Here is a 15,985-nt window from a genome sequence, read left to right as displayed (position 1 = left end):
TGATCGATATTTACAAAAGCGCGAAGATTAGATTCGATGTATCGCGTTGTGTTGTAACATCGACATCGCGCAAATAAATCATCTGCTCATCTCAACATGATGCTTGATTTTATAAATGCTTTATTTTATCTCATGACCGCGTAGATTATAAAATTTTAAAAGAACATCGAATTGTGTTACGTACAAGCTGTTTGTACGTGGAAAGAACGATTTTGCCTTAAAAGTATACTAAAAATATATAGCACTAGATACAGTTTTAAAAATAATTTTATTGATCCATCTAAATAATTATGTAGAACACTCGAATAATGAATGCTGTAAGAAGTTTTAATATTCTAGCAATCAGCTTGAGCGTCCAACATAATTATTTCGATGGTCAGTCCAAATTATTTTCAGATCTGCATATTTAATTGAATAAATTTTAGCGAGCAAAATCGTTCTATTCGTGCACTGAGCGTTTCTCTTCTCCTATGCGCATTCATCATGCATATTACAATCGCATAATTTACGTAATTATAGCTAATAAATAGTTAGTCGCAGAGAATTGATTTACGTTCTGCGTGACAAGGCAGATCGTTTCCCTTTTGCAATTAATTTTTAAAAGCGTAACCTACATCTGTGCGGTCCGCGCAGACACCTACATCCCGCGTGTCATTGAGTTCCTATAAATCACGTCGCGAGTGGGAAACTTATCTCGCAGCGTCCGCGTTAGACAAGATATTCTCTCGAGGTAGAAAGAAAAAAATCGGATCCGTTTTGTAACCCGCGTGTGAGTAAAACGCTTCCTGTCCTGTCCGCGCTTGGCATAAACCGCGGAATTATTCACAGTTCATACAAAGGCACGGTCTATGCGCGTTACTCACACTAAAAGTTGAAAGTTCTGATGTGATCTTCAGACCGTAGCTAAATATATGACAATTGTTCTTAGAACTCTGCATATTCAATAATAACGCTTCTAGTATGGTGACAGTCTCTAAGGAAGCAAATAATTTTTAACCTAATTTATCTTTTTTTTATTGTATTAAATCCCTAAAATTAAAATTAAATTAATTAATTTAGCGACACAAACTTCTTGCTTTGGAAATTTGACATCGATAAAAAATGAATTTTAGATCATATTGTTGACTAAAACTTTTTCACAAATCTAACCGACAATCTTATAGATAAGCCAACTATATATCTTCTTTTGCCAGTCATTTTGCTTTATTGCATCGATTATCTGTAATAAACGCGCGCTGCAATGCGCACAAATGCGCGCGTATTTTTATCACAAAAGTCAATTTCAACGATGGACTTAAGCTTTGCGCAATAAAACTCTATTTGTCGCGTGGACTGAGTCATTTTCAATTCGCGAGTTAATAAAACCGCGTTCAAATCTCGCGACTGAAAAAAAACCTTCAAAGTGTCAAATATAGAAACGCTCAGTCGATGATTTCCGTATACATGCATCGCATTATTACTGGCATAAGCGCGATTCTACCCAACTATTCTATTCCTGCAAGACGATTCTCCAGAAGCCCCTTTTTGACTGCCAAAATCTATTTGTCGTTTACGATCTACCCGCTTTGCACGCTTTGACTGCTTAAACTGCGGTTCGTCGAACAGCCGGATTCGTTGACGGTTTCGCAGAAAGATCGAGCAGAAATATAATTTTGCATCGCGACTATCTGCAGGATGCAGAAAATCGCATTAACCCCGGACCGACTGGCATTTTCACGTGTATTTGCAATCTCGACGGGGTTATAGATAACATGCACTTTCCGTAATGCGAATTATTTCGTTTCGCTGTCAAATCTTGTTCAACATTTTGCGCTCAGCTTTGGCCACTCTCTCCGCGCGATTATTTTCGCGAATAAATACAATTCACAACGCTTCAAGGTAATCATCGGTTAACTCGTCGGTCAGCCAAAAAGGGGTCAAGTCTCGGCAAAACATGTTTTCTTTGATGGCGAATCGCGACGGACGACAGATAAAAAAATTGCAATTTACGCGCGCACGGATAAAATTCTCTCTCGTTACCTCTCGTGGCCCCGCGATTATTATCGCGCCGTCTTCGGGTTCGTGCGACGAAGATCGTCCGAAGATGAGAGACAGAAATTTCGAATTTTCACATTTTATCCGCGTTAATTGAAAAACCCGTTTAATCCCGTTGCTATTCCCCAATTTCGCACGTATCGCGTTTCTCAACGAATGGATCGGGTTATTAAAATTTTGCAAACTTTAGAAATGCGATTTAAAATGATCGATTCTCCGCCGACAATAAATGTAATTAAATAATAATAAAATCTTTAATTTTTCAATAGCAATAAAGCAATTCGTTTTATATTTAATAAAAACAAGAAAAATATCAAATTATTAGAAATTAATAATATAATCATAGAATAAATAAATATAATCATGTGCCATAATATATTATATCCAAATGTAATATAATAGCATATAAACTTTATATTATTTATTTACATATATATTGTAAAAATACGTATAAATATCATATTTTGTAAAAGTGTAAATATTTTTAATAACGTTTACTAACATATTCTTCTTTCCTAATTAATTCTTCAATAATTGGATTTTTCCTCCAAACACACATTCGTCGCCATATAGAATAAAATATTTTATCGTCCAAGAAGGAGGATTTAAATTTTACTTAGCGAAGGCCAACAATAAGTAAAAAAAAAAAATCGTATAAAGAAAGCTATTATACTAATTGGTTGCGCGACGGCGAAATTAAGATGCTGATAATCAGACGAAACAAACCAAACGAGTCGTAATCGCGGCTACGTGACCCAAGTGTTACTTGGGCGCGTTGATTCGCGGTCGCACACGCACGCGAATAAAAAGAGACCGAGGCCCTCTCTCCCCACGTCGCGGGACGGAGACGACGCGAGAAAGAATCGAAAGGAGCCGGGGCGCGCGATAAGATGGTCGCTGACTAATTGACGGCAGTGAGTTCATATGCGAGACGATCACACAGTTGGATGTGCACACATTGTATACATTACGCTATAACACGGTCCCGTAAGCGTGTATTTATAGAGCGTCGCGCTCCACAATCCGGAGGAGAGAACTTTTTCGGCGGTTGCGTGTGACGAGATTGCTGGAAATAGATGACGATGCCGAGACCGGTTTCTTCTCAGGCGCGGGCGTCGCGGTCGTCCCCCCTGACCCTCTCACCCTCCGATTCCATCCCCCGGCTCGCGCCACCCCTCGTCTATCGGTCCACGATGCGCGCTGGATAATCGCGGAAACCGGAGCGATTCTCTAGCGTGTGAAGCTTAACTTGGAGCGATTAATCGACGAAACTGCCGGCGATAAGACAAGAACGATAAGCTCACATACATTTTGTGCGATGATAAACGCTTGCTGACTCCGCTCGCGAAGAAGAGTCGCGGAGTGTCGGTGAAAAAGCTGATACTTATTTTAGCGACATTACGAAGACATAATATTTATCGGGAGAGTGACATAATTAGATGCAAGTTTTAAGGGATGATGTGCTGCTCGAACAGGCGCTCTAATAATTTCTTTATTTCGAGGTCGTACTCTTCTTTAAGCTGCTTAAGTAGGTCGCGTTGCAGTTACTGAAATTTAAATTAAAAAGAGAAAAAGTGTTGCCCAGCTTGATGGTTTCCCATTTAGCCATTTTTGTGCTGCTTGACACATTTTAAGGATGGCGAATTAGGGTCTTGACCGACTTAGAAAGTGCAAACTTAAAGCGTGAAACTAATCTTGAAAGTTGCTTTTTAGCCTCCAACAACGCAGAAAAAATTATGCGAAATTTTTTACAGAATTTAACGAAAGCCACGTGTAAAACGTACGTACAACTTTCATCGAAAATGAATTATATCCGAGAAACGGATTTTATATATATATATATATATATATATATATATATATATATATAAAAGAAGAATAGGATAAAAACGCATAATTCAAAACTTTCGCAATACAGTTACAATTTATGTCGATCTTGCTTCTTGCTCCGTAAGTGACGTGCGGCAACATCTGCATTGTCTATCTAACTTACGGAAGCTGACACAGCTCTAAACGAGATAACCAGCCCTTCTGCAGAACATGCTTTCGAGCAAAATTTTCTAAATGCACGCAAAGACAGAGTATAATTCAAGGATCGAAATATTAGGTTATTGAAAGCAATATTACATATATCAATAAGATATTATGGTTTCTGTAATACTGCATTGTGCCATAATTTAATGCAAAGATATAAATACAATAAATTAATTTGAAAAATTAACTAGCTAATAAATTACATTTATAAAAAAAAATGAAGAAATTAATAGTTATAACTGTATAGATACGTTATCTCATGTTAAAAGCGTAAAGGTACCGAAATTAAAGAACGATGATTCACGTACCATTCGCGTACCGCGGCGATCCACATTCTTGTCGCCTCCTATGTCACGCGAGTTATTGTTCTCGACGCAAGAAGAACCGAATTAAACCACGGCGAGCTACCGTACGTACAAGCAAAGAGGCAAAAGGGAGAAATGGGCAAGAAGTTTGATCGCTGGATGCACGGCGCGAGTGTGTATTCGCCGTAGAAACGCTGCACCTGTGCACGTGAATAAACGTATTATGCATACACAGGCCGGCGCAGATGCACAGGCGCCGTACGTAATCCACATTAACACCTGCAATTAACTTCGACGTAGGCGGAAGGCGAAACGTCCGACCTAAATACCACGCACATGCACGGAGGGAGGGAGGGAGGGAGGGGAAGGGAAGGCGTTTTTCAAAGTGAAGAGCACGTCGCGCCTCGCGCGCACATTTCTTTCTTCACGCACGAAAGAAATGCGCGCGCGAGGCGCGATGTGAAACACACCGTCGCACTTCCCTCCGTTTCATTCTCACGCCTCGCGCGTTATCTCTGAAGAACATTCAACTCGATTAAATTCCCACAATCGAAGGAATTCGCCTGTCTTACTCGCGGTCGTTATCGCGATATACCTATCGACTTCACACTTAGTTCTTGTATAGTTAATCCTTCACAGCGAATGAACAGATTACATATATACAGACTTTATCTCAAATTCGATAATATAAGAAATGGAAGTTGCCAATTCATTTTTTCAAGCGTTTGTTGTTGTAAAAAAAAATGCTGAACGCGAGGGAGAGTAAATTGACGTGATATATGTGCGCTGAAAGTACGTTGACCGTTGCCGTGTTACCTAAGCGAACGCGCGGCGCGGCGTGTTATACCACACGCGGCGCGAAGGCAGAAACGCCGTCGCCGCTGACAAAGCTGCGTGATAAAGAGAAACCTGGGCGTCAAGTATTACGCTGTTAACCTTCAGCGCGGTGTGGAGAAGAGCCGTCTTTACCGTTCCTAAGCGGCGGCGGCGGCGGCGGTAACGATAAAGCGCGGCACGTTGTAAATAATTACGACGGCGGGACACTCCATTTGCCGTAATTTTCGTTAATAATTCAATGGCGCACTCGGGGAGATGATTGAATAGTGAAAGAAGCTCGGCGCGTCGTCTGACATGAAACACATATAGCTGACGGCGATAAGACGTACCTGTGTGTGCGCTCGGGCACACGCAACATACGGCTAATTATGAAAACGCTGGTAATTTTGGCAAAATTTAAATAAATTCGGGATTAAATCCGATTATAAGTAATCTTGAGAAGGAACTTATAGTGAATTCATCGTTTCTCATTTTGAAAGCGCTGATAATTTTGACAAAATTTAAATAAATTATAAATTAAACCGATAATTTTAGAAATCTTGGAAAGAAACTTGATTAATTTATTCTTTTTTATTTTTTAGATTTTCCAACGTCGGACAAAGAATTAAAAATATAAGTAGGCTGTATTTTATATTTTATATTACCAAGAGAAAATTATATCTGTAATACTTTTATCATTTCTTTTTACGCTTGTCGTTGATCAGCTTGCAGAGGAAATCTCACTGATCTCGCCTTCGGTTATTTCGAGATAAATAAATGTCTGCTGAAGTTTCAAGTATGGACAGATCGCAATGTCCACGTAGACACGCGATGATGACATTTGGCGTCTGTCGCGATGCGAAAACTAGGAAACGAGCGCGTCCGTGACGCCCTTCTATACTTGGAACGAATTATGCGAAACCATTGCATTAAGTCACGCGTGGCCTCCTGGAGGCACTCTCGCACGCGGTCTTACGCGCGCGTGTATAAATATCTACCTACAAACACTCATTCTCGCGTGCGGGATACTTTGAATATGCGAGGCGCGTTAAACGTTTCAGCGGGAGACCAGCATTGCGTCTGATTAACTTTGCCGGATTATCCGTGCATGCGCATCGCTAATGATCGCATCACGAATCGTTTGGTCATTTAAATCGATTTGTTTTGAGGGGAGATACACATTTTAGAAATTCGTTATACCCTCCCGAAATATTTTCGTAAAGTTTTCAGAGTTTGATGATGAAATGTGACAGATCTACATTGCTTTTTTTTCCCTTTTCTCATCTTATTTATTTAGAAAATAAAATCTTTTTATTAAAATTTTATGAAAAAATATTAGATAAAATATTATTGAAATAAGCAGAAGAAATGCGAATGCAAGATTTCTGGTTCAAGATATTCGTTATATTCGAAATTGTGCTTTTTACCACTTTAATTCTAATTACACTCCAAATCCAAGTGTGTAAATCTATAGTCATTTTTTACGCGTATTATATTTTTACACATTTTATCTGTGTTTTACACAGTTAAATGCATATTTTTACACGCTTAATTTTATAATAATATGTGTAAGCGTGTAAAAAATATGCATTTAACTGTGTAAAACAGAGATAAAATGTGTAAAAATTTAGACATACACACTTGGATTTGCAATGTAGAAATTTAAATATGCAATATATCTAGCGAGAGCAATCTATTACGAACAAAAGTGAAAAGAGCAAATTATTATTTGTATATTTGTGTGAGAGAGAGCCATTATTAAAAGATTAATTACATCTTAATAGCAAGATAATATTATAATAAGATCAAAATAATGACTAAAATATAATCAAAAAACTTTTGACGAAATAAATAATTACGATCGCCTACTGTTAATCACCTTGGCTGGACATTGTGCAACATCACTTTAGATTCTAGTCGGTGATTCACGCGATTTAGATATGTGGCGCCTTATCGAAGCACGCGCAACAACGAAGAGGGAATTTAAAGGAGTTACAAATAGAGGAAGAGTCGTTTACACGCTGTCGTTCATGTTAATCCGCGTATCTATTCATAGATCTGACAGTAATGTATATATATATATATATATATATAGAGGTCTCCTCGGGGGATATAAAAACGACGTTAAACGTTCACAGATTGTCATCAGATGACTTTTTGTGTTATACGCATCAGCGTAAAACCATTTACACCGAATATAAATATTGCATTCGCACGTAATATTCAAATCGAATACATCACGTTCATAAATATTGCAGAGATATTGTTTGTTATTAAAATTTCTATGATAGCAATTATTGGTAATCTTTCATCTTGTATGCGTTATTTTATAATAAAGCGTCTATTTTAATATAATTTAAAAAAAATGTTTAGGAAAAAAATAGAATTTGCGTAAACTAATTTTAGTTTTAGTATTACGAAAATGCTATAATAATGGCGCTATTGCAGATATTGTGTAAGATTTTTATGCAGCGATAATCTTTTGCACTTAATCGAATCACCACTGATTTATTGACAGCCGCATCAGCATGTGCCACAAAGAGCATTGAACATGATCATATCGTCTTTTACGTAATCCCGTTTTCACAATATATTGGCATTGAAGCTATCTGCAGTAAATAAATCGTTATTTTCTCAGTATTCGCTATATTTCTCACTTATACGCTCGATCTAAATTCATGCAATAAAACACATTACGTGATATAACACCGACAGCTTTCGATTCAGTTCCCCCGTGAGTTTAAAAACATTTCTTTTAACTTTACTTTTAAATTTTACTTGCAGGTAATCAATTAATGTGCGTAGTGATATGCAACATTAATTGTTTGCAAGTGTAATTGTCGTGTTATTATCGAGCCAGAAATCTGCACATCAATCAACGTTTTTCAACATTTTCGCGTGACTCCATGCGACGTTGCAGTCAGTTGCTGCACGCGCTCCGAGCAACTGTAAATTAACCGCGGCAAAAAGTAAACCTGCTGAACAATAAACCGGCTCGTACTTGCAAATTTATTCGCCGCAGTACCGCCGCACCGGATCGAACCGCGATCGCGGCGGATAAATCACTATAATTTCATAAATAAACGATCGGGGTGGCTCGCGGGAGAGCACGCGCATGATGTCACCGCCTACATTTGGATCGATGCCGGAGGTACGTGTCAATACGCTAACGTATAATGGAATAAGCAATAGCACAAGCGATGCACGCGCGCATGCACTTCCGATTTTGCCGCGAAGACGCCGGCGAGAATGCCATCTCACGCGATTGTATAATCACTAAACTTATATGTTTCGCAACGTGCGACTCGATCGAACAGTTATCATTTTTCATTCCGAATGCAATATTATTTATTTGCGTTCGACGAACAATCGAATAGTCATGACTATGATAATGTGATAATGATTAATAGATTAGATCTCTGCGCACGACGCAAATCGAACCGTGAGTTGTCGTTTAGCTTTTCAATTTTTAACAGGCAAACAGTTTTGGCGTCAAATTTTAAAGTTTCTTTAAAACGTACGGTAAAATTGACCGAATAATTCAGTAAAATTGCATGGACGATGTGAGCGACCGCTATGAAAAGTTTCGCTATGCCGAAGTTCAAGTGCGTTGAATTCGGAAAACGCGCGGACGGATACGCGAGATGAGATTATCGCGGTCATAAACTCTGCCCGGCGCGCTCCTCAGTCCTCGTTAGGGTCCCGCACACGGTGATGACCGCGAACGTATATATTCACTTTTCATCGCTCGCAGTCTCGCCGGACCGAAATTAACGGCAATTAACGGCGCTTCTTCGCTTCGATCCGCCGCAGTTCCGCCGTCAGGCATTCCATCGTATCACCGTATACCGCTAATCGCACGTTCATTAGCGTTCGACTCGAATGCGATCGACGGCATGCAAGAACCGGGCACTTGTCACACGCGTTCGCAAATCGTCACGGCGTTGGCGACGTGCCATTAAGGTAATCAAAAGAGAGGAAACGAGTGAATAAAAATCAGACGACTCATATCCGAGATAACAATCGCGTTTGTCGCAACGAAGCAATTATTTGCAGTCGATATTTCAAATTCATATTAAAGATATTAAAGATACGCACACGCGTATCGGAGAATAACTGCGCGCCTAGATAAAATTGACATTATTCATAATACAAAATTACTTCAGCATGATCGAGTAATACACGTGTCAGCGTATTAATTGAAAATTACCGGTTATTAATATTTAAACGTTCGCGTAACTCCAAGTCGTGCAGATATTAATTTATCACGATGACCGCATGCCTCGCCGTTTGCTCTACATTGTGCGCTGTTTTACGAGATTACTGTGCAAATCGCGCCGATATGATATTGTCATCGTTGCGTAAGCATCGCATTCGTCCATTACTAAATATGTAAATTACTCCTTGCACAAGACGCCGCCTGTGGCGGCCGTTCGTTCGACGGCGACTAGTTTTCAGACACACGGAACCCAACTCCACGCTCGTTCCGTGACATAGGTAGCCTTTTTGTCCCAGGCGTTCCTATAGGTGTTCAGCGCGTTTACCGCGATGTTTGCATGCTCGGTGCACTTGGCAGGTAATTTCTACAATCGCGCAATACTCACGTATCGTTAATTATATTTCTTCTTGTCGCGGACTGTATACCGTGCCATTTTAATTTAACAATCGTAGAAAATTATTACGTGGTACGCAAGCTTGCAATCATCGTACATACGAGAACATGTAATCGCTCATATTGTGCAACATTTAATGGAACATCGTTACGAGCGTGACACTTCATTAACAGTTCGTGAATAAAAAAAACAAAAGGAAAATTAAAGAACGAATTTTTAGCTGCAAGAAAGGAATGCGGATTCTACGTGTTATGTTCCTACTCTATCGCAACTTCCACGAAAGTAATCAGAAAATACAAAAATATTGCGATGAAGTCGCCGTCTCGGCATTATATAGACTTCGCGCTCGACTTACAAGCCTGCCTATTCAGTATTGACAGGAATCAATTGGCAATCTTGATCCACGATACGGTGCATTATTGAAGCACCGGAGGGAATTTAATAACGCATAATTATCGAGCACACAGAATCTGTAAATCCGCGGAAAGCACGTCGCGAACGTCGTCGCGCGCGAGCGCGCGCGCGCGCGCGCATGTGTAAACGCGTGGCGAATCGTGCATACACGTGGACTCCCAACAGCGCGACTTGCATGCTTCATCGAGCCTCAAAGGCTGGTGCACGGATTTATGGCGGTAGATAAGGCAGAATTTATTGACACCGTACTTTTTTCCCAATCGACCCGTTCTGCATCCACCGTAACCGCCTCGATGGTACACGCCTCGATCCTGACAAACGGTTCGCCGGGGTCCCCGATTGTCTCGACGCGATCACGCCCACGTTGTTTCTTTGTAAACGATATCGCGTTATTAATGTTAAGACTTTATTATCTATTAAGAGATTTCACCGCGCATAGCGTGAGGTCGTTTCCCACCTGCGATGAGGAAATAGAATATCTGATTATAGAAACCATATCGCGCGCACCGGTAACATATATATACCGCGAGAATATGACGTCTATACACTATTATCGTACAATCATAGAAATGGTCGCTTATTATTAATTACGAAAGTACTTTTACGACGTGCTAAATATATCGCGAATATGCACTCGTGTTTCAGATGTAATATCTCACCAACGCGCTTTTGGAACAATACAGTTCCGTTCTGCTTTCGAGAATTGCGGTAGCTTTTATTGCTCGATTTATTACAGTTTTTATTATTTGCCAAACGATTTTTGGAGCCGTATGGCTTCGATGCAGATCGCACAACGTAATCGACGGGGAATGTACCCAAAATATGTAGGAATGAGCACACGCGCGTCATCGACATATAAAGCTTTCGTTTGAACCTTCGGGCGTAGACGAAAAGATTTGGTAACACAAATTTAACAATTTGTAACGTATAAAAGATGAATGTGAATACCGAATTCTTGAGTCTACTAAAGGGTGTGCGTATGAATAGCTACTGATTACGATCGGAGAGAGCTTGTTGCTCCGAAGAGCCCGAAGAAGAGTGCACGAGCATATAATATCACGACCCACGCTGATTCATTTTCGCCGAGGCATTTTGCATCGGCAACGTTACATAACATAGTAGCAATATAAAACAGTATACACATGCATAGCACAGGATGCGAAACATACAAAAATATGAAGAAATAAAAATTATGATGTGTTGCCATAAATTATGAATTTCGTGACTCTCAATAAAAGAATATTTTATTAATTTTTTATTAACCTTCAATTTTTTATTGGTTTTAAAAAGATTTTTATTTCAGAAATTTGGAAATAAATATATCTACTCTTATCCCCATCTCCATCTCTCTCTCTCTATATATATATATATATATGCTCACAGGCCACGATCGCTTCCACATTTTGTTATCTTGCGGATATTGGCAATAATTAGAAAACGAACGGATAAACGATACGATCATCGACAACGGGACGCTTATTCCTTCTACAAGTGACGTTGTCTTATACCTTTTTTTTCCGGAATTTTAAAGCCAAGTTAGTGTCATTTCACTCGCGTTAATTTCGCATCCAGCAAGATTTGTGGAACGTCAGCGTTCGTGAATGTTATCGTCATTCCCGGAATTACTGCAGCCTTCTTTCTGCGAGAAACGATCGCGAACGTGACGCTGTCCTTCATCGACAGTATCAGCGGCAATAAAAATGCGCCTGGCTCCCTCGGCGAATAGCAATGAGCAAACTTGAGTCGTTTGATAAACCGACGACGTGTTGCCGTCGCACAATCGTATACGGGCGAGCTTTCACGCGCGTAGCGCGTCGCTCACTTCTTTACTTGCAAATTGGTTACTGATTTTTCTTCCATTTAATTACCATTTCATTTCCGACGTGGCTATTCTTGGACACCTTCGAGAATAATCCATGAATGAATGGCCGGTTAAGGAAATATCATTTAATAATTTAACTGCTTCGCCGTGTATCATTGTCGCCGTCAGGTTCCGATTCTCGGAAGATGATATTTGAGATGACATCCATTCTAATTTCGGGATCGCGATCTTTCGGGTCTTTGCACATCTCTCGCTCTGCGATGAAAAAAATATCTCGAAACGATAATTCGAGACAAGATTTTTGCTTTTCCTTCTTGACTCGTTCAGTTTGAGAAGCTACTTTTTTCGGATTCTCGCATACGATTTTCACATAACCGTGCTCCGTCTGCGAATCCAATTGCATGACGTAAGACTTTCTAAAAATGCGATTTATGGGCTGAGGAGGAGAAAAAACGGGCGGCCGGCAGCTTCGGGGGAGGATGGTACTCTCGCATTTCATAAACCCGATCGAGCTATAAATCTCGGACTGTTCGACGAAATGGTACCGCTCCGCTCTCGACCGACGGATTTTGTTTGTAGTACAACCGGGGATTGTTTAGACGAGCGGAGAAAGATTTTCGTTTGATCCTAATCGTAAAACGACCTTCTGGCCTCGCAGTAACATTTAAGGCGGAGGGGGGGGGGGAGTAATAATGACTCATTTTAATAGACGAAGATTTTTTTAGTGGACAATTATTGCGAAGCTTCAGTAAATACAAAAAGTAACTATTTCCAACAGACGACAGCGAGAGCAGTGCGGGTAAAAACATACTAAATTTATTTCAAGATAGAAATATACTTATATATATATCCGTGGCTTTAGACTTTCACAAGATGTTCTTTGGTAAATTTAGAGCGAGAAATAAATTTATTAATTTATTCAAACATATTGTTCGTTTATTACACATCTGTAACACTCATAATATATTTAGAGGAATTCCTCTAAATTACATTCATTAATGAATGGAAATAAATACTCAGACTGCAACCAGGAGCAAAATTCGAATTTATAATGTGTACGATAAAACTGTGTTTGAAGTTTGAGAAGAGGAAGAGACCGACGTCTAAGAATAGTTAAAACGTGACGGATCGTAGCGGTTATTGATATAAATCTTTTAGTTGATATTTTAATCTTATGGCGGGTAGACTTCGTAGACGGCGATTACGATCCCGGATTAGGATACGCGCTAATTTTGGCTGAGGTAATTCGAGATTCTCGTATAAAAGCAAAAAATAAATTAAAATAAAAATAAATTAAATTATGAAACATGTTAGACTTGCATTTTTATTCATTTTCTACATCTCGCGTGTTACGAATTTTATTCCATTAAAAATAAAGAGTCTGGTTGTTTAAAATTCAGAAATACAAGCACGTTCTTGAAAAATGCATTGCGTCAAGTTGAAACGATATTGATTACCTAGAATATTATAGTTTCAGCGGGATCGTCAAATTGATCCAGTTATTAATACGACTATCTTTACGATTCGGCTAAATAAATGTAAAACACTTTTATATCTTAATAGTACTTTAATAATATTGTCAAAAATATATCTGATGTACTAAAAAAGGAAGAAATAAAAAAAGAGTGAGAGTCTGCTCGAGTTTATTTGCGTAAAACTCAAAGCGATTCCTAAGTCGACGCATAAAAGATTAAGGACCTTAAGCATCGCCAAATAAAAAAAAAAAGCTTCGGGCTTTCGCAGGAAGCCAAAGGCGTAACCGGTTTCTCTTAATTTCGGCCATTGCTCTCGACGATCTGCACGATAGATAGCTTCAATCTTTCGCACGCCGTTTTATCACGAGTTTTCTTCACGAATTTCTTATCTCGAGTGTCCCGAATACTTTTCACGCCGCACGCGTAACCAAAATGCGCGAATCCGGACAACGAAAATGAAGAAGATCGAACGTATAGACATCCACATACATACGTATCCGCGTTGCATTATTCACATTCTATGAATTCGAGATACGTCTGCGGATTCGTGAGGATCCGCGGTAGCCCTTTCGAGAACTTTGCGTCGAAACTCTGCGAGTCCGTGGGGAAACTATTCCTCCAACAATAAGCCTGGCGATAGCGATGTTAAATCCGGTGAGATACACAATCTGTTCTGTTACGTCTGATTTCCAATTTTAGATGCAATTCTGATGCTCCGCGGAGAAACGCTCGCGCGGCGGCGTCCCGATTTTGTCGAATCTCAAAACGCGTTAATAACTCTGTATTTTTGGTTCATCGATGTTATGAAATATTTCATCCTTTTGTTTCGTAGAAATTATCTTATATCGTATATATAGGATGGAAGTATAATTGCATCCTATAGAGAGTATCTTTAGATTCAAAAGTAATAATTGAGATTGTCGCTTTATTTAGTTGTTACGTGTAGTTGTACTCTTTCAAAATTTTTCCTGTATTTTCTTACAATCTCTCTGTCTAGCTTAGAATGTTCTCGGAACTTCTTAGATGAAGCATTTAAGATGTTTTATACGATATCTGAGTATATCGTGATATAACTGCAAAATCGTAGTGTGTCATTAGTTATCAACTTGGATGTACTGGATGTCTATTAAATGGTAATCGACTGTTGATAGATTATGTTTTAATGGAGAATATCTGGGCATGTGTATTTTAAACGAGGTCATTCAGTAATATCTTCACTAATGCGATAATACAAAATAGAACAATTATTCTGCGTAATACATATTGCCTTTCGTATTTTATATGTAATTATGTTATGTAAAAATTAATTTCAATTAAAAAAAAATCCTTTATTCAAAGATTAAAATTGTTAATGTGCAATAAATAATAATTTTACTCTATCAAAGACAAATTGTAAATAAACAAAGTTAAATTTCCATAATTTTTACTTTTGATAATGACGAAATAAAATCCGTCTAAATCATGTAATGCAAATCTGTTCTACGGAATATTTCAAGTTCTAAAATATCTCCCCTTTCGGACGGAGGTCAACGACCAATAGTCTATATCGTGCGATGCGGAGTCGAGTTTAAATGTGTCTGACAATACAAATTACGAGTTTAGACGTTCGTGATGTCGTAGGGGTTAATAAAAGAGCAAAAACTGTCGGTTATATCAAAAAGAAAGGGCATGGCGCCGTTTTCATTCACACTGCGACATTAACTCTCTATTTACGCACTCCTTGTTTCTTCATTCCTGCGTCCCACATATCCCGATTGATATTAAGTAACTTAAGTGATAGTAATTCTCAACTCTATACGCTTTCAATGTCGCGCCGCGACAAGCAAAACTCAATGATCTCTCGTGGCCGTCTCTGGAGAAATCGAGACGGTGTGTCGTAAGATTGCCAAGATCCGAGCCAATCACGTTCACCAAAAACGTTTTTCTCCGGACGATTTTAACCTAACCGCGGTGCGTGTATACGCGATGATTTCCCATTTCTATACGGCGTAATTAATTCTCGGCCAAAGTGGAAAATTACCGTTCGGTCGACCGTGAGCGAAGAATTATTAGCACTCTGCGTGTTAAACGCGTATAGCCGCAAGATCGGGCCGCGCCGCGCGGCCGAGCGGCCTCGCGGGAAGCAAAGGAGGAAGCAAGGGAGAGAAGAGAAAGAGAAGAATCAAGCACGGAGAGCTCCTGCCTTCGAGCGAATATGCATATATACGAACGGGGCCCACGTATATATACGAGCGACTCGCAGTCGGGGCACCGTCTGACTCACGCCGGACCCGGCACGACACGGCGACATACGATGACGGTGTGTTGCCATGGGCCTCGTACCTCCGACGCGTAACTCCGCGTCGACTCTCGCCCGTATTCACTACATGGGGCCTCCTCGTAATGCAGAGACCCCGCGATGCCGCGGGGATCGAAACAAGCGGATCGCCAGAATCGCGACTTCACACGGATATAGGCACACGAAGCGGGGAG

The 15,985-nt window shown here is 39.7% G+C and overlaps 1 protein-coding gene and 1 pseudogene across 1 annotated transcript in view; one reads left to right on the top strand and one right to left on the bottom strand.

Moving 5' to 3' along the window:
- LOC105448281 (basement membrane-specific heparan sulfate proteoglycan core protein) overlaps positions 1-15,985 on the bottom strand; it is a 159,685-nt gene that overhangs the window by 125,807 nt on the left and 17,893 nt on the right. The window lies entirely within an intron of this gene.
- LOC105448286 overlaps positions 8,279-15,985 on the top strand; it is a 275,446-nt pseudogene continuing 267,739 nt past the window's right edge.

Source organism: Wasmannia auropunctata, unplaced genomic scaffold (genome assembly GCF_000956235.1).
Source record: "Wasmannia auropunctata unplaced genomic scaffold, wasmannia.A_1.0 LD336088.1, whole genome shotgun sequence".
In the NCBI taxonomy this organism is placed as follows: Eukaryota; Metazoa; Arthropoda; class Insecta; order Hymenoptera; family Formicidae; genus Wasmannia; species Wasmannia auropunctata.
Note: the sequence above shows the minus strand (reverse complement) of the source record. Positions and strands in the feature narration are given on the sequence as shown.